A 13,049-nucleotide genomic window follows, 5' to 3' on the forward strand; every position below is an offset into this window, starting at 1 on the left:
AAGTGTACGTATTGGATACATGCTCATCCAAAGGATTATAGAATCAGCTGAAGTATTTCATGTGCAATTCTACAGTATTAGACAGAAGGGGACAGGGCTTCCAGAGGGATTTGTGTGACTGTGAGACATTATTATATGACTACAAATGGACAGGACGTGGACTGTGAAATAATAAATATACTTGCTACATGAAGAAGAATAAGCTAAAAGAATTGATGACATATACAAACAGAATAAAACTATTATCTGCATGAAGACCTAAAGACTACGAAGATACCAATGAACAAGAGGCTACTTTTGTGTAGATTTCAGGCAAAAGAACTAAAAGCAAAGGGTAAAAAACCCAGGAAAGCTAGCTTAAACAGCCTCTGCCCCCCTGAGAGAAAAAAATATCCAAATAGAGTTTGTTAGATGGAATAAAAGTTATCCTAGATGAAATATAGAAACTGACATAATAGAAGTCTGTTTACTTATACAAAAGTGAGCTGCACGACTCAAACAAGACTCTTGTAGTTTATATAAAATGAATTCACAGTAGCATAGGAAAATAATCCAGACAGGTCCTTTTATCTCATTTTTTTTCTTATTCAAACTCTAAAGTAACAGATAAAATCTTGAACTCTTCCTTTTAAAGCCTTTAATTATGGAACCTATTGACCATATTTTAAGGAAGCAGCATGGAAAATAGTATCATAATGTGTCAGGCATAAGTGTCATTGGGCAACTCACAATGAATTCCTGTACCTAAATTTGAGGATGATAGAAGCATCTGGCTAGGGGAGGGAAGAGGAGCTTTTTCATGCCCCAAAGAACCTACATAAGTTGAGAAACAGACAAAACCTGCACTTTGAAGAACCAGCAGAAAAAAATGGAAAGACCAAAATATAAGGATGGCCATTGCCATTGGGATTCATAATATGTTAGTTATGTGTAGCATAATGCATCTTTTATGTGTAATATATACATTTGTTATATTGTTCAGAAGATAACTCTGTATTTGTAACATATTAGCCAATAGCTGGAAATAGAAAACACTCTAACACTTTGAAACTGTGCACAAGCTATTTGACATTTCTGATATTTGATTTCATCATCATTTCTCTATTTTGTATGTTTGGATCTTTTTTCAATTAAAAGCGGAAGACTCCCATGAACAGAACAGGTAATTATACATAACTTATTTAAATAAAATCACATAATAAATTTATTAAAAATCTGTATTAGGAAAGACACAGATTGTCAACCGACTTTTTTTTTTTGTGGGCCATGAGGACAGCTTCTGTATCTTTCTTTTATAGTTACTGTGATCTAAGATTTCAAAGTAATTGTAAAGTGAGACTGTGACAGTTCCTTACAGCTATTCCCTCCATCTGCCTGCAGTATCTAGGTTGAAACTGCCAAATGTGAGCACGGTCCCTTTGTAAACTGTGTTTACTTCATGACAATGCACAAGATACAGGATTTAAAGTTTCATAACTTACAGAAAAACTTTAATTAATGTTGCTGTAAGTTAGGGTAGTCATGCAGTATTGATAATGAGATTATAAATATTATTCCTTTATTTATTTGTCACTGATTTACTGACAGCATATATCTCTCACCACATGTGCATGGCAAGCATTTATATCCTATCCCCAAAAACAGGCAATCAGAGGTTGAGCTCCCACCAACTTTTACTCACCTTGAACAGTATTTTACTTAAAAGAAGTCACAGTTTTATCAAGGCATATTTCATGACAAGGATGCAGATGGTAATGAAAACCCGTGGCAAACAAGAAGCCTGCTTGATGAATGAAAAATTGGAGACTCCTGCTTCATAATTTTCCCACTATTGTTTTTCCTCTGCTTCGGAAATGAACAGTATCTCTCTCCCTCCAGATGAGTGGCTCTCTGCCCTTTTCCCTCTGATCTTTCTTTAACGTTCACAGTCCTCTAATGGTTTTGGAGCCATCAGCTTGGGAGCCCTGAATAGCAGCAGGCATTGGCTATGACTGACGGTGTGTGACTCTCTCCTAAAGGGGTGTTTGTCCCAAAGCTGATAATACTCAGAAGAAGTTATTAATGATGAAGGTATATTAAGATGACCATCAGCTGATAGCAATGTGGGATGGTATGTGTGACTTCCACTCCACAGTACTTGGGGACACAGGGGCTTTCTCACCAGCACCTGTGTTGCTAGGGTCAGAAGGGGTACGTCAGGCTGGAGAGCCCACATTAGGCCTTGGAAGTGGTTTAAATGGGGGAACCTGCTGTTTCTAGAGAAGGAATGGGGGCCTGTGACCCATACCTGCTGTGAGGCTGTACATGAGTGGAGGGAATGTACAAATCTGAGTGTACATGTGGGGTTAGAGTTTATCTGTTGCATTGTAGATATTGATCTTAAAAGTATTATTGATTGATTTTTTGTTGATTATATGCTATTCATGAATAAAGAAATCAAGTTTTGATGTTGACTGGATTTAAAACATGCAAACTGAACATTTTTTCCATGAGGTTCATGGCATCTTTGTTAGTGTTTGATAGGAATAGTTGGACTTGATGATCCAGTGCGTCTCTTCCAACCTGGTGATTGTACGATTCTATAATTTATCATTTTTGTGAACCCTTTTTCTTTTCTTCACAAATTCTTTCTTGCTTTACCAAAGTCATACTAAAAGTCTTTCGGTCTACCCTTATTTAAAACAATGTGAGTCAAAGATGTCATCAAAAGTGCCTTTTGTGCAACTTCTGAGATAGTATACACAGCTATACGAGTTGTTGTCCATTTTTATATCCTCTAGAAGCAGCTGAGATAGCTAAAGAAGATGGGAGCTGAAACTCTTACTAGGCATCCTGTTCCTTCAGATGTTGTCTTCCTTCTTACAAAATGCAGTTCAATCAGTTCCTGAGCTGATGTAAATGACAGCAACATGAAGAAAAGAGTATACAAGCTGACATTTCATGATGCTTTTTAGCACCATCATGAGTATCACGCTCTTGTATAATCCAGTCACCTAGACACAGGAATATCTTTTAACAGAGACACGCCTAAAAAGAATAAAAAGGAACTACTTTCTTCCTGTGAGTGAAACCAGTAGATGGCTACGTTCTCAATTTCTTAGCAACTTGATAAAACTTCCACCATGCTTTGCCATGTAGTTCTGCAAAAAGGACATCCATACTTGCTCTGAATACACACCTAATATCTAAAAAGAAATACTTTTTGCATTCAGTTGTCTGAAAATTTCTCACTAGCTATCCTTCCAATTCTAATCCTAGGTTAGCGTTGTTTCTGAGCCAGTCATTTTCATTTATAACGCAATCAAAAGCTGTGATCATATGAAAGCATAGACCACAATTCTCAGATCCCCAGACCTTGACAAACCATTTTCTCCCTAAAACAAGACTGTGGATTAATATTCACGGAGGTTTATGTCTGTGATAAATTTCAGCTGCCAGATGATGGCAGTACCAGGAAATCATGCATTGTTTAAAATGTTGAGTTAGTTATTTTATTTATCCATTTTTTATTATGAACCATATGTGTTGAAATTCCCAGGGGAAAAAGTATAGGAAATTTCAGCCCTCCACAAGGATATAAATGCTTGAGTCTGGATTTTAATGACAAATTTTTCCAACACTACTATGTCAGTTAAGAAAAACTCATGGAATATATACACGTATCATATAATACTTGTGCTTTTCCTGGAATAATTTTTCTTAGATCCTAGGAAGTGTCTATACTTGCAAAAGTATAGTTTCGTTAAAGTGATATACAACTGTTGTTACATGACACTTCATCATCAATAATTTATTAACTGGAGGCTGTAAGCTGAACATAATTAACACCAGAGTAGAACTCCAGTACCATGTCATAATCTCTAGAAAGGAATTTATTTGTTTCTTGGTAGGGACTGAGAAGCTTGTGAAATTCATTGCTATGCAATAGTAAAGCCCACATTTTATTTAAACTTTCTTTCATATACCCCTTTGTTGACCACTTACTAGGTTTCAATACTATGCTAAGTTATTTAATCCACCCAAATATTTCCATTACATTCTCTTTCCAAGGGGCTTTAAGGACTCATTGTTGGAGTGCTATCTGTTATTACTGGAGTATGTCTGATCCTTTTTAATTTCTAAAGGTTTTAATTACTTTAGTACTTCATGGGGCTTCCCTCTTCCTTTTTGCATTGGACGGATCATTTTTGCTTGCTAGAAAAATTATGACAATGTCATAAAAAAGATGCCATCACAATATCTTTCCTGATCAGTTTGGTTTTTTAATACTGAGTTACAGAAACTTGTATTCTAACTTATGAATGTACAGCATTTACCATTATATATTATTTTAAAAGTGGAAGCCTTACAGTAGGAGGCTACTGGAAACCTGTGCAGACATATCACAGAACACAACATAGAAAGACTGCTGCAAGGTATACACTGTTGCACTTTGGTCAGATGTATGAGAAAGTAAACAGCAGTCAGATAAGGTGAAGTCTGGTTTAGTCTAGGTGACAGATAATGAAGTTTTGCACTGGAATTTCCATGGCATGTTTTTTCTTCTAGAGACTCTGGTCTAGACTAGAGGATTGATGTGTGATTATAATTACAGCCCATGAGGAATGGTTTCAGGCTTGCAATCTAGTTTGCTTTGTGTTTGTAATTTTTCAGCTTTAATTTTCAGGGGCTGTGTGTTTCCAGTGACTGTTAACACTTAGCATAAATTACATAGGTGGAAGAGAGACACACTGTCACTGCTCCATGAAGAGTAATTTGCCTTGTATGGGCTCACAATGCATTATCTTGCAATGCTATAATTAATCAAGTGCCTTTTGGCAAGTTAGTGTTAGCTGCAGATCAGAAGAATTCTGTGAAATCATGACTCACTAGTCTTCATTAGCTGTATAAAAACCTTTAAAATTCCAGGGACAGACAGACATTACTTAAACAACATAGGTTCTATCCTTGTGTGCACTTACTCAACTGAAAAGATTTGTTCACTTCCAGAAATAAGTACTTTATAGTATTAACAAAAGATTCATAATCTGGTCCCTTAACTCCTAGTTTTTTGTTCTGAAATGCATGGTTGCTCATAAATAGCAAATTTTAATTATCTTGTTTCAGAATATTGGAGTGTTTTTTGGCACAGAATGGTAAATTACTGACAGGTGTAATTATAAGAAATATACTTCTTAATTGAAAAAAAAGTTTCATGTATCACCACTATTTACATTACTTTACAGCATACAGTAAAATTTATTGAAGCATGACTTCAGCTTGATATACAACAGATTATGTCTGGCATAGTACACATTCCTCCACAGCAAACCAGGAGGGAGTATTGTCAGCAGGTAGGTAGCTGGGAAAATCACTGAACACCAGATTATTAATTTTCCTGAAGTGAAGGCAATAGAATTGTCCATGCAAACACATTCTGCATCTGCAGTAGGCAACCCATTTAAAAAAGACTCACAGGAGGACAAAAACTGTATCGGTAAAATGACTGCCACTGCATCCGTCTTTTCTTTGGCAGACAGAAGCAGCAATCAAATGGCAACTCTGAGTGCCTGTCACAGCTCTGTTTTTCCTCTCTCTTTGATTTTGGATGCTTTCATTTTCTCAAGCACAAATATAAGCACCTCAAGGGGATCCAATAGCCATATTCAGGTGTCTTTATGAGAGGCATTTAAGATTCTGAACACACGGTCTTCTAAGGAATATTAAATTGGAACTCAGGAACAGATATGTATGAAATCAGAAGATAATTTCGAAAAATTTATTGTTAATTTTGTCTGGTTATCAGTTAATCAGTAGAAGACTGTTACATTCTTGCTTTCCAAGTGCACTCTAAAAGGACAAAATGAAGAACAGTGTACTGTGTGAAGAAGAAAATAAGAGAATTGAATCACAGTGATGTGAATGTGTCTATTATTTTTGTTTTCTAATTTCTCTACACACTTCTATGATGGCTGTCTCATTTTTATCATAAGCTTCATATTCTCTGTTGGATTATATATACAGAATCATCAATAGGGTTTTTCCAGTGCAGTATATGGGTCACTTTTAAGAAACATGAAGAGTGGCACTCAGCTCACACATGGAGTAGGATTAGGAAATGACCAGGACAGAAGGAGCTCTCCAGTATTTTGCCTAAGGTAAGATACTCTGTAACCTAGAACTGCCCTTCCACACCAACTTCAGATTTACCCTAGTGCTGCACGGGTCAATGTGTGTAAGTGCCTGGAAGATTCCCTCACTGTCTTTGGGGATGTGATGTTGCAGCTCATTTCCACCAGGACAGCTGCAAAATCTCTGGCTGCATGGAAGATGACTGGGCTTTTTTTTAATGGGATTTTCATATAAATACTTCTGTGAAACTGTTCAACTCATCCATTCTAACATCAAAGTATCAGAAGAATTTACACACAAAAAAAAAGTAGCTGAACATCACAATGAAATTCATAAGTACTGTTCAAAGCAATTTTCTGAAGTACTACTTTCTGTAAACAAAAAAGCAAACCCAGCTCTATCCTGAAAATCCAAACACCAGAGGGCAACTAAAAGGAACCCAAATTTAATTCCTTTATTCCATGCTTTTAAGATCATATTTTTCAATGTCTGAAGTGGCAATCCTGCAATTTTATGAACTCTGAGCACCAAAAGTTGGCAAAGAAATAAAAGAAGAACTAAGTGAAAGGAAAAATGGGGTTGAAGGAGGAAACATCAGAATTCCTAAAGCATCACAGTCATCAAGTCAAGGGAGAGCCCTCCAGAGATCATGACTTTCGTGTATTTATTTTCAGCAAGTTTATATATGGCAAATTGAGGTAGAAGAGAATTAAGTGCTAAGGCAAGATAGGTTAGTAAAAAGGTGATAAGCTGATAGAAAATATCTAGAACACTTTCAACCACTCTTCCTCTTCCCTTGTTTCTTCGAAGAATATATATTTGAATTTCTATGTCCAATTTGCAATCTGAAGAGCATATGAGGCCACATTAATGGGCATTTTTCTCTCTTGCCTCTTGCAATATTGAACACTTATTTGAAGGTTTTCTTTTGCATCAGCCAATAACAATGATGTGTAAGTTATATCAGGTAGTTAAGCAATTGATGCAGATGGTTTCGTGATATAATGTATATACTCTACTTTCTGCCAATCATTTGCTTGTTTCTCTTTTGTTCTTTTTTTTAACTAGTCCTGAGAACAGAGGGTGTCTCACTTTCTTTGTAATTTTTTTCAGATGACTAAACCCAGAAAAAGATCATTGATATAATGCCAGCATAAAATTTGTAGTATATTTAGGAAACAGATTACTCACTTTTTTCATGGAGAAAAATCTGCAGGAGTAAAGAAAAGGGAATTACAAAGTATGGGAATTTCATTCCTGATCCTGTGAATCTGTGATAAAAGCCTTCTGGAAGTCTTCATTCTTCTTCAAAAACGTTTAATTTTTCTGAAAGTTTTCTGAAGTTTTTTGGTTTTGGGTTTTTTTTTTTTTCCCATCTATATGATACAAGTAATGAGTACACTCATCTAGAACCTATTTCAGATAACTTGGTGTGCACTGTATTTGGAAAGTCTGATGTAGTTAGTATTACGTTTTCCTCACAGTCTGAGGCTGAGAAAGTCACATTTTTTCAAAATGTATCACAGGCAATGATTTCCTACTCTATGGTACATTACTAGTATGTGACATCATTGCTGAAACGACATCATTGCTGAAACATTTTAAATTCTGTACTGAAATTTTCCAGTACATTGATGACTACTATGTTCTTTCCTGTAGATAGTAGGAAAAAAATGCAGACAAAATCTCAGTAGAAGGGAACTCAATGTAAAAGCAGTATAATTTATAGACCTCTTTGCAATTTGATAATTTGTTGTATTCTGATTTAGACAGGAAATGAAACTGAAGTCTCATGTCACTGTACACTATATTAAGACTATACACTTCACTCACAGGATACTTTGAGGAACAGCCTTATGCTTCCACGTACACGGATGAAGCAGTCTGCACCATCCCTTGCCTGCACATGGACTAACTTTGTATTTGGTCAAGCAGAGCAGTAATGGTCGTAATACTGAATCTCAATGTCTGCTGTTCTGTTTTGACTCAGTTCACCTACTGAGGTTTGCTAGGAAGGACTTGCCTGTGCAGAAGACAAAGATAACTTATGGTCCTTTACCCTTCTGCAGAGATTTTAATTTCACTCTTGTTATTTCCTTACTTTTGCTTCCATTCCTAATACATCAGAAAAATAAGTGATCTTTCCTTTTTTTGCTTTTCTGCTTTGTCTTTACTCCACAAACACTGGCCTTGGAAGTGGACTTTTCAGATGTTGATGCAATGGGAGCTCCTTCTGTGTAGAATGAGGCTAAGATTAATTATACACGTAACAGAGCACATGTTGCAGAAAGATGGAAGTCTTAATTGAGATTAGGTCAACTCAGAAACTGAGAATTATCAACCAGTCACAAAGGAACAGTCATTTCAGTATTGAATTCCCTGGATTTGGGCTGAATATCCTTTTCGTCTTGAAACCTCAGAACTTATGTTTCTGTGAGATCCTTCAAAAAGCTTAAATTGCTTTGCTGATTCTCATTCAGAACCACCTACAGTACTCAAACTGAGAAAATCCCATGAAAACATACTTGCTGCATGCTCTAGCAAGCTGCTCTTGCCTTCAAGAGGACATGAGTTTAATGGAGCACAGCAGAAGTACATGGATTTAGAAGAATATTTAAACATATCTTGATGTTGCAGAAGCAGCTTTCTGGTATTTGGATGATAATGGAATAAAGCATCATCTTTAACAGTGCCTTCTTTTCAATGTCTTTGTAACTGTCAAGTTGCAGGAAGAGAAGGCATATTTAGTTAAATTATCCAGCAAGGTAGAAAGAAACAGATGCTTCTTTGAACACACAATCCCTGTGCCAATTCGACAGACAAACTCTACTTTTATATTTATGTGATTAAACTATTCTTCTGCTTTCTGCTTACATTTTATACAGCATGCTTAGTCTTAAATAATCTTCAACCTTTTCTTACAACTACAGTGGATAAAATGAAACAACTTCATAGTAAATTTGAGTCAACTAGATATAGTAACAGATACTAGGAAGACACTACACAGCTAAAAAAAAAAAATAGAAGGAAGACTGAGAAAACCCACTTAGATTTAAGTAAAACTATGTCAGAATTCATTGTGGATAGTGCATATCCAACATGTCTCTGCTGGTCAAGGTCATTGTCCTCACAAATTAAGTATGTATTCTTAGAAGAGGTCTAAATAATAAGTCTCTGGCTTGCTGAATTAGTAAAAATGAAGAGAAAATTCCAGCAAATCAGAAAGTAAGAAATAAAACAGTTTTTTAGAATTCTAAATATTTGATATGCTAAGCACATAAAAGAAAATGTGGACAGCAAGAATGTCACACAAAGAGCAAAGCACTCGATAGCTTAACAATCTACACTTTTATTTATATTGGATATAATTTAACCATTCTGTTGTAAAGCTCAGATCTAAAGCAAAATTAATTGCTATATTTAAATATTCTCAATTGACATTATGTGAAAATCAGTACCTTGGTGCTGCAAAGTAATGCATACCTCAAATCCCCTTGGCTGTACCATGTCCTTTAATTAGCATGGACTCCTGTTAGTGGTTGCCATTACATTAACAACTTTCAAGAAGAGCTCCTGGACTTAACCAAACCTGAGGTTTGGAGCAATGGTGCATATTTTCCCTATCGGATTTTCTAACTCAAGAACTACATAACCTGCCTCTTGTGGTACTTTAAACCTTAGGAAAATGTGCCTATACGTCTAAGACAGACTTACATGTTTTCATATAAATTTGATTAATCAAAAAAAAAAAAGCAGCTTTCAAGAGGTAAACCACATCAAAGAGAGGAAAACTGCTTTCAGTGCTCCTAATTGTTTTTGTCAGCTCTGTGGGATTTATAGGCTTGGATGTTGTTGCATCTAAAGGAGTGGTAGTAGATTGCAAACAATATTTTATCAGTCTCTGATCCTGACTTACTATGAGGTCTTATGAAATGGAAAGTTTTCAGTTTTAGCACTGAAACTAGGAGTGATACTGCTTTCTTGTAAGTGTTATTACAAAGCTAGGAGGATTATTGCAAATATTCAAGTGGTATTATGAGCATCACTTAAGCTTTAAATGTCAGTATAGATGGGGAGATAGACTCATGGGCAACAGAACAAGTCCCATCTAGATAATTTTAAAATGGAGATTCTCAGTCAGGTAGGGAATTGGTTTTTAATGGTGGAAGAACATTTCCTCCTAACAAATTAGGGAGAGTGGATGATATATGGGTTATGAAAAGTAACTCTTCTGGAAAGTATAGGATGTCATATGAGTAATAAAAAATTCCAATCTTATTTGCTGTGACATTAGAGGCAAACAATGTAGTTATACTTAGTGTGATGGAAACTACAGGAAAGTTTATTCTCTACAAGAAAGTTTATATGAGTTTCTCTAGTAAATTCTGATCATGCATAACATTCTTGAGGAGTATAACTAAAAATGTAATTCTTTTACTAAAGCCTTTTCAAGTATTCTACTTCAATTTTGGTATTTCTGACTTTCTGTTCAATAAAAAGGTACCATTTAACAATTACAGAAGAAATACATAACATTTTTCAGGAAAATACAAAGCAAATTTTTTTTTGGCTAAAATTTACTTGGTTTGGTCCATAACTGCTTTTTTTCAGTAACTGTAAACACTCAAAGCCAAAATCAAGTACAATCTAGGTTCAGTTGCCGTTACCTATCTTAGACAAAATATTTCTTCAGTGAGTTGTGGTACACTGGCACAATGCCTGTAGCAACATTATCTCTTATTGACTACGTTTGAGTGAATAATTTACAAGGACATGGTATTCCTCAGAGTTAGTTTCTTGCACTTCTGCAACATGTCCAGATCCCTGTCTCTCAGATGTATTTTTCATCTGAATACATTTTAATATATACATACACAATTGAGCACCTTCACTTTGAATTAGTCATTGGAAGTCAACCTGCAGACATTCCTGAAGTCTTTGAGAAACCAGGATTAAATCTGTGGCATGTTCATTATAGAGTCATGGCAACATTTACCAGCTAGCTGATAAATACATTTGTCATATTTTTCACTAAGCCAACTTTGTAAAGCACAGGTTTCTAATTAAATGATGAATAGCACTTTCCCACTTAATTCTGTTGTGTTTATTGTTTATTAATTTGATGTGCCAAGTGCTTGTGAAGCACCCAAAGGATCAAACTCAAGGTCTTTCTTAGATTCATAGACCTACTCTGGTTTTCATCTGTCTGTCCAAACCCAGTAAGTGTTTGATGTGTGTATATTCCATTAAATGTGTCCCCAGATTAAAAATATACAAATTTAGCTATTTAATTAAGAGAAGAACATCTCTGTTCTTCATGTTTATCATGGTGGCACTAAAACTTCTATAATTCAGAAGCATTTGTTTCTTCCATCAGATCTAATACAGCTCTAGACTTCCATTCTATGCACTAAGTTAAAATCTGGGATAAGCCAGGATGACAGTGAAAACAGGACGTAGGTTAATAGCTGGGAACTTGGAAGTGAGAATCAGAAAAAGAAGGTGATAGAAAAATCAGTGTTCAAGGTTTTCCTAGCTCTCTATTCTCAGAATCAGTCTTCATTTAGACCTTTTAAAAGTTAACCTTGATTTTGGGGCCTGGATACAAACTCAAGATTGGTCATGACACATAAAAAATGATAACTGTTGAAACTTTTATTTTTCTGTATTGATTCTCTCCTGTGAGTGTTGCCAGATATATCTGATGAACAGCAGCCATGCAATGTCTCCTCCTTTACACTTGCATGCCATGACATCTAGTCGTTTAAGCCCAAGAAGAGAGATTTTCTTGCCACACCGTTTTGTCAAGCAAGGACTGTTAATGCCTCCTGTAAAATGTTCTAAATTGACATATGACTCACTTGGTTGGGGAAAAAAAAGACCACTCAGATACGTAACATAAGTAAAGGGGACTTCCTTTCATTTTTATCTCATCTTCCTTTGTCCTGTTGCCTGTATACTTTGCATTACAACAAGAGTAAGTCACTACTATTTATAGTTCCGTGGTAACATTATAAATATACATACTTGAAACTTCCCTTTGACAAACAAATGAAAAAAGGGTCCTTAGAATAACTGATGCTCGTGTTCTATACTAGTAGAAAATATACGCATGCACAAATGGGACTGGTTAAAACAAGTTAAGGACACACTACTTTTTCTTGTAACAGGTATGTTTAATGTGTTGATAAGCCTCATGACAGAGGAAACATAATGAATTTTAAAGACCTTTGAATATCCTTATCTTCCTGGGATATTTACAGAGAGTGTTTTCTTCCCAGTCTTGACTGTGGGATCTAATAGAGTTTCTCAGCTCTCAGATCTGCAACCACGTTGTCCTGTCCCCAAGGTTTGCACTTGCCTTCCAAAGCCAGACCTGCACAATATACTTGATATAGTATAAATATATACTTGATATAGGATAAGTATATCACCACGGCCCATTTTGGACTACACTTCATCAATTCTTTTTTCAGCTAGTGAATGGTTGTCATATTTCTTCGAGTTTTGCTTCTTAATAAGTATTTTTTTAATATATTTTTTGTATATCTCGTATCTCTCGGAAAGCTATTAAAAAATATGATTCCTTTGCTTCTGGAGAAGCACTTGCTAGAATGACAAGCACCTTCATGCCATTGAAGTAAGTAAAAATTTGAATTATTATCTCAAGGCTTATACATGAAGGGCAATTAGATGTTCTCCCAATTAGTGAGGTGTGCTTCATTGATGGATTTGATATAAGAAGGCTTATAAAACTGTCAAAAGTGATTAAAAGACTATTTTTTGCAACAAGACCATGACTTAAACCACCCATCATGTGTAAGGTTTACTAGGCATTCTACACCTCAGTTATTGAAGCAACTTAAACATAAATCTAGCATAAAGATCTCTTGCTGTATAAGATAGCTGACTTGACTCCAAAATAGACTCATAAAGGG

This window comes from Phaenicophaeus curvirostris, chromosome 3, assembly GCF_032191515.1.
Source record: "Phaenicophaeus curvirostris isolate KB17595 chromosome 3, BPBGC_Pcur_1.0, whole genome shotgun sequence".
Classification (NCBI taxonomy): Eukaryota; Metazoa; Chordata; class Aves; order Cuculiformes; family Cuculidae; genus Phaenicophaeus; species Phaenicophaeus curvirostris.